This window comes from Lathyrus oleraceus, chromosome 2 (assembly GCF_024323335.1).
Source record: "Lathyrus oleraceus cultivar Zhongwan6 chromosome 2, CAAS_Psat_ZW6_1.0, whole genome shotgun sequence".
NCBI lineage: Eukaryota > Viridiplantae > Streptophyta > Magnoliopsida > Fabales > Fabaceae > Lathyrus > Lathyrus oleraceus.
Genome location: NC_066580.1, coordinates 287943868 through 287950710, shown reverse-complemented (window position 1 = coordinate 287950710; position 6843 = coordinate 287943868). Strand labels below are relative to the sequence as shown.

The 6843-nt window shown below is 38.0% G+C and overlaps 1 long non-coding RNA gene across 5 annotated transcripts; it reads right to left on the bottom strand.

Annotated features, from left to right (window-relative positions):
* Window positions 1–1022: 1022 nt before the first annotated feature.
* LOC127121350 (uncharacterized) lies at window positions 1023–3774 on the bottom strand. Of its 5 annotated transcripts, none has more exons than XR_007803410.1 (6): window positions 3501–3666; window positions 3239–3366; window positions 2854–3164; window positions 2563–2751; window positions 2399–2471; window positions 1023–1477 (listed from the first exon to the last, which is right to left on the bottom strand). It is a non-coding gene; the product is annotated as an uncharacterized LOC127121350 (long non-coding RNA). The 5 variants fall into 5 exon arrangements; XR_007803408.1 differs by having other exon boundaries at window positions 2854–2924; window positions 3108–3366; window positions 3501–3664; XR_007803411.1 differs by having other exon boundaries at window positions 2854–2924; window positions 3113–3366; window positions 3501–3664.
* Window positions 3775–6843: the final 3069 nt, after the last annotated feature.

The following is a 6843-nucleotide window of genomic DNA, read 5'->3' as shown; positions in this document are numbered from 1 at the left end:
ATTGCATCTTGCAACCTGCCTGACCATATGGTCGGGATCTTGATTTCTATTGACTAACACAACGGGAGGCCGATGGGCCGCCCTAGGTATTGGTTCGAACACCTGGTGTTCTTGGTCAATCGTTTCGTCGAACAACTCCTCATGTCAGACTGGGGTTTCTGGTCGAGGTGGAGGTGAGGGAGTCTATCGAACTTGTGCTATAGGAGCCCCTACGAAATCCTCTATTCGGGTCATTTAAGTTGTCGGTTGTTGGTAACTCTGAGTCAAATATTGAATTAACGGTCTAAGTATGATACCCATTTGCTGAGTCAACATATAGACCATTTCGTGATTACTTTCATCCATTTGTTGTCTCATGAATGTGACAGAGCTCAATGTGAAAGTTGGAATCGAATGAGATGAAAACCCTAAACCTGGGGGTCGACTGAATTGGTTTGCCAAAGGTCTTAACACATGGTAGTGTAGGAATGGAGAGGATGGATTCTCACCAAATGTCGAACTGCTACCAAACGTCGAACTGCTATTATGTAAACTTGCCATAAATTCGGTTGGCATTCCTAAGGTTCAATGCATGGGAACTGTGAAACTGGGCATATATTGCCCTGAAGTTCCCATCATCACCGGACTTGGAGTCTCAGGCTGCATGGCGTCAATATTGGTCCATTATGTGCAGTCGAAACCACAGACATAGTGCCGGAACCAACATTAGTTATTTGCAACACAACTGTACTTCCTCCCAAAGACGGTTCGTTTGGATTTGGATATGGTGTTACCATTTTACCACTACGTAATTGCATATGCTTAACACAACGGGTTCCACTGGGTGTGCCAATTTATTCGGACGGATTTTCATGCGAACAATCTCTAGCCTCCTATTGAGATTTACTTGCAGGATCGACTACAAAATCTTAGACTAAGTGTTAAGTTTATGGGATCTTTTGTTTAAATGTTTGATTTAAGAAAACGGTAGATAGGAAATGCTTGTAAAAGATGCAATTAAAATAGATGAACGAAAAACAAGATAAACCGTAAATGACAAAGCAAATAAAAAGACTTGGTCATTTAAAGTGCTTAAAATGTGAACGCAAGCATACATTTTTGTAGGAATGAACTCTTTTCTCTAAACGCTCGATACTTTGAGTGTTTTACCTCTACAATGTTACAAATGCGACCCTTAAAACTTGAAATCAAATCTACTTAAATAGTAATGAGAAATAACTGCTACATTGTCGACGACCATCTACAATATGCCACGCGTCTAAACCTGCAGCCCCACGTCTTTTGAAACTTCCCCCACATTTTTCTCAACTGATTATCTCTTTTTTGCTTGTTTGGCTTCAACTTCGACTGCCTCATTCCCCTTCAACATCCTTTCAACCTGGCCTATGTCGTTTGGCCCATCTTGCCTGTCAAAACTCTCACTCTTACTCCTTCTTTTGCTCTAGTCGAAATTTACTGATTAACAACAAGACAAAACCTAAAGCAATAGAAAATTACAATTTTGATTTATAAAATATGTATAACAACTTTATATGGCATCAATTGTTCACTCTTCAGGAACAATTCAATATGAAAAAGAAAAATCAGTATGAACCTTAGATAAATTAAGAGAATATTTTCATTTTGTCAGATAGAGGATAGAGGATGACTCCACTTAACCCTTTATGGGCAGCCAAAGAAAGTACAAGGGACTATCTGAAGCAGTAAATCAGCTTTTAATTCAGTAGCATATGGAGTTGTTGTTGTAAGAGCAGCTTTGGAACTTTAAGAATCTGAACCACATGATTTATGATCATAAAAGTCCAAGCCTTTAACCATGAAAAGTGTTGGACATACATGAAATTAATAGTTAACTATCTGGTCTTATTATCTTCAAGGATAGAATGACATGTATAAACTAGAATATTACCATACCAGGAAAAGCATCATTAGGATTCATAAAGGTGGGATACAAGGTTCCTACCATGGAAAATGAAGTTTTAGCTCTTATAAATCATAATTTTGTTTCCATTAACTAACTCGAGTCAAATTGGCACTCAATTATCAGTGGATCATTTATCACTGGATATGAAGTTGAAAATTAAGATAATGATTTATGTCCCTGAAACTCGAATACACAGGAACATCATGTTATGCAATGTGACCAATGTCAGCATCCAGAGATATAAACAACAATATTGAACTAAGACCCTGCTCTGGTGAATTACGTTTGTAATGGAATGTGTTCTAAAACCCAAAAACCGAGTCTAAATTGTAAGACTTACATTAAATTGGCTATGTAATTTGCATTTATGTTCAGTAATATCAGAACTTCAAATAATAACTATGTTATTGATTAAGAAGGACAAACTTCTAGAGTTTCAATAAATATATCATTGTCCCCTGAGCCGCTTCTTACCTTGAGGGATCAGGTCATTCTATGACTGCAAACTAACTTCAACATCTTCATCACATTCTATTCCAAGCTCCTCCTACAATGTTCAATTATATTAGCGGTGATAGTAATAGGCATAACACAACAATAAAAAAACAACTAGAGTACTGACAAGCCATGAAATAAACCTTAAATTCTTTGGGATCCTTAGGTGAGTTCTCAGTGAGGGTGTCCCATAAATTCCTGAACATTCTTTTGCGCTTCCTCCACTGACTTATTTTCTCTGCCAACATTTTCTCAACTAAATCACGTTCTTATGGCTTCACCAAAGTAACACATCCATGTAACTTGTTCAACTTAGTCTTCAATTATTGAACCTTGAGCAGAATATGACAAACAAAATATTGTGTTAGTTGAAACATTCCAAATCACCAACTCCATTTCAACAATGTGAGAAACTGAAAATGCACATTAACTACCTCCATTCTCAGGTCCACTTCTTTTTCACAAATATGTTCCAGTGTTAAATTTGATTCCAACGATTTAATTTCTACACCAACAAGTTACATACATAAATCACAAGAATCATCAGTTTCAACAATAGCCGGTACCTTGAACAAATTTCCTACTAGATTGTTTTTTCATAGTTAATAGAGTCAAATGAAATCTGATAAAACAAAATGATATGCAATCATACAATAACTACTATAACTGAAATCGTATCTGCTTCGACCTTACTAATAGCTTTCTTCTAATCTTCAAGTTTCTTTTACAGATTGGCATTTTGTTCCTTCATTTGAGTGAGCTTTTTGTTACTGGGAATTTCAAATTGATCTTGTCGAACAACATATATCTTTTGCTTACCATACTCCTAGAATGAAATTTTCCCTCCATCAGCACGATTGTCCAAAGCTTTCTGTATCGCGGCCTTCTTCAGGTTGAACTTTTGCAATGCATCCCCTACGTTTTTGCGTATTCACTGGCCTATTTTGCTACTCAAATTTCAAAACAAAAAAATCATAATAACAATCCAACCAATTTTCACCATAGATATACTAGAAATACGAAATCAACAAAAACTACGAATTTTAAATTTGAAAAAAAGAAAGAAAGTGAAAGTTGTTACCTCATTCACGAAGTTCAACACGATCGCTAAAATTAAAAGTGTACGAAAAAGAAGCAAAGAGAAGTTCAGTTCATGAAAGGAAACAAAGAGAAACAGAGAGCGATGTGTGACGGTGTGACGAGAGTACCCTATGCGCTATCGGATTTTTGAGCCATTGCTAAGATCGAGAGAAATTGGGTTTTTTTTTACCGAGATAACCCAGTGTTTCAAAAAAAATCCCAAAATACCCCAAGTTTCAGAAAAATTCCCAAACTACCCCATTTTTAGGAGGAGGCGTCAATTGAATTGGAGACTCCTCTTAAAAATTGTATGGAGGCGCCAATTGGATTGGCTAGGGCACCTGCCCTAGCCAATCCAATTGGCGCCTATGTGTAAGTTTTAAGAGGAGGCGCCAATTCAATTGGCGACTCCCTTAAAAAAGCCTCAAATGACAAAACCCCCAACATGAAAGTTCTATATCTTTTCAAGACAATGAATTTGGATATATATTTTGCATCATTTGGATTTTTTATGAGAAAGTTATGGGTAGTTGAAGTTGGACTTCTGAGTTTTTCAACTGTTATCTGACCTATAATGTTTTGTATTATCGCATGTGTTTCTTTTAGAATTATGAAATTTTGTCCAACATAACAATTGAATTAGACATATCAAATTTTGCAATTCACTTTGTCCCACCTCAAAATAATTAAAAATGAGTGAGTTAGGTCCTTGCGAACTTGACCCAAAATTAGGGTTTCTGTCAAAACATGTGTATGTGAATTTTGCCAAAAGGGACCAACTTCAAGCCCTTCTGTTTGAATGATAAAAGCCTCAAATGACAAAACCTTCAATATAAAAGTTGTATATCTTTTCAAGACAATGAATTTGGACTAAAATTTTGCATCATTTGCATTTTTTTTGAGAAAGGTATGGGCACCTGAACTTGGACTCTTTGACATTTCAATTGTTATGTGGCCTATAATGTTTTGTATTATCACATGTGTTTATTTTAGAATTATAAAATTTTGTCCAACATAACAATTTAAGTAGACATCTCAAACTTTCCAATGCACTTTGTCCCACCTCAAAATCATAAAAAATGAGTGAGTTAGGTTCTTGGGTAGTTGACCCAAAATTAAGGTTTCAGTCAAAACATGTGTATGTGAATTTTGCCAAAATGGAGTTTAGACAAAGAAACCTAATGTTTGGAGTTTACACAAAGATAAATTTGATATAATACGACTTGATATTAATAAAATTTGGAGTTTACACAAAGAAACCTAATGGTGATGACCGGGATCACCTAACCGACCTCCGGTCCCACATCCCCTAGCTACCCTAACCCTTGGCCCTAACCCACGTTGACGATTCTGCACCGGTGTTTGTTCATCTGAGGGGCCAGGAGCGTCATTACCTCCTACAGGAGAAGATCCGTTGAGGTATTCAGCCAAGTCAGCATAGTCTTCAGTATTCAATGATGGTGTACCGGCGTAGCTGAGCTCATGACCCATGCCAGAGAAGTTTGGATGTGGTTGACTCATGGATGGGCGACCGGGACGGTTGAAGGGAGACATGGGTGTGAATGATGCGTCTAGGAAAGGTTGGAAAGGTTGTTGGGGTGTTTGGAAGAGATAGGGTTGTGGGATGTTTTGGTTTTGTGATGTTTGGGCTTCTTGGCTACGGTAGGAGGAGGGGTGGTTAGTGTTTTGGCTAAGGCGACTTTCGTAGGGTGATGGTGTGGGTGCGAAGCGATGTTCGGTCTGAGGTTGATGGTCAATTTGTTGGTGGTGGTATGGGGTATGTTCTTCGTATTGGGGTTGGGTGAATGACATGTTTTGGTTGTATGTTTGTGTGTTTGTGGAACGGAAAGTTTGACGGATAGGGGGTTGAGAGTAACCGGGCTGAGAATGTTGTTGGGGGTTAGATGTTGATCCTTCTTGTGTGTAACTTGTCTGGCGTGGGTCGTAGAGGTACATATCATCACCGATGAATTGAAAACCAACCGATCTGTACCAAGCCATATAATTACGACTTAGTTTTATCTCATTTGGCATGACTGCGTCAGTTAAGACATGGTCATGACGGTGCTTCCACTTGCGACACTCCGATCTTGCGAAGGTTTGCCAAGGGTTGAAGTTCCATTGGCCGTTCACTTTACGCATATGCCATTCTCCTAGGCTAGCTGGGGGATCTGGGATATTCTGGACCATACCGAACTGCAGCTTCACACAATCGGTGTTGTGCATCTCCACAGTTGTGAATTGTATTATCGGTGTGCATGCTGTCCATACGGTTGTGTCTTCAGCGTTGACCTCATGGTCATGATCCAGATTAAGGTATGGACGCCAAATGAACTGAAATGTTAAAGAAGATAGGATTATAATGAATGTAGAAAAAGTTAACATAATATGACGAAATAATGAAGTTATTTTGCTTATGTATGTCGGTCGAAGGTGATCCAACAGGTTGCGATACTGACTAATATAGTGTCTCGGACATCTGTTGTAACTCATACCACGTGCCGACCATCTACACCAAAAAGTTAAAAAAAAATTAGTTTGAGGTAATAAACTTTAAGGAAGTAAGTAAAGATATAGCAATTTAAACAACTTACTTTTTTGCATATGGAAAAGTGAAAGGGTTGTTATTGACCGGTGCTAGAGACGGTAGTCTTGACCAACCTTATGCTTGTAGCAAAACAGCACATCCAGAAAATGTAGATGTGTCTTTGTGGGAGTTTTTGCACAACGAACTATAGAGATAGGCTAGACAAGCGGATCCCCAACTGTAACTACCTATTCTATCTACATGTCTAAGTAGAGGTAAGTACATAATATGCATGCTAGAACCACTACCTTCGGGAAATAAAAAGGATCCTATTAACAGCATAATGTAACACCTAGTTTTTATTATTCGAGCATCTTCGGTAGAATGCTCATCTAAATATAAACTATTATAATATGACTTTAGGCGTGAGAGTAGTATACCTTGACCTCTAGCATTATCATCTAACAAATCAGTGTCTAAAAGCTCCATGCAAATTGAATTTGCATAGTTGGTCTTACCATTAACAGCTTTGCCTTCAATTCGTAGTCCCAAAAGCATGTAGACGTCTTCTAACGTCACGGTACACTCACCGGTTGGAAACCAAAATGTGTGTGTCTCTGGCCTCCATCTTTCGCATAAGGCTAGAATGAACTTGTTATCTATAGACCAAGACATAATCTTGCTAATATGACCAAAACCGGCGAGTTCAACATAAGGTTGAATCATCGGGTCCATTGGGACAAATTCGTGGACTCGAGTTCGAAACCTTGATACATCCTATAATAGAAATAATATAACACTTGACTAAGTTGGTATT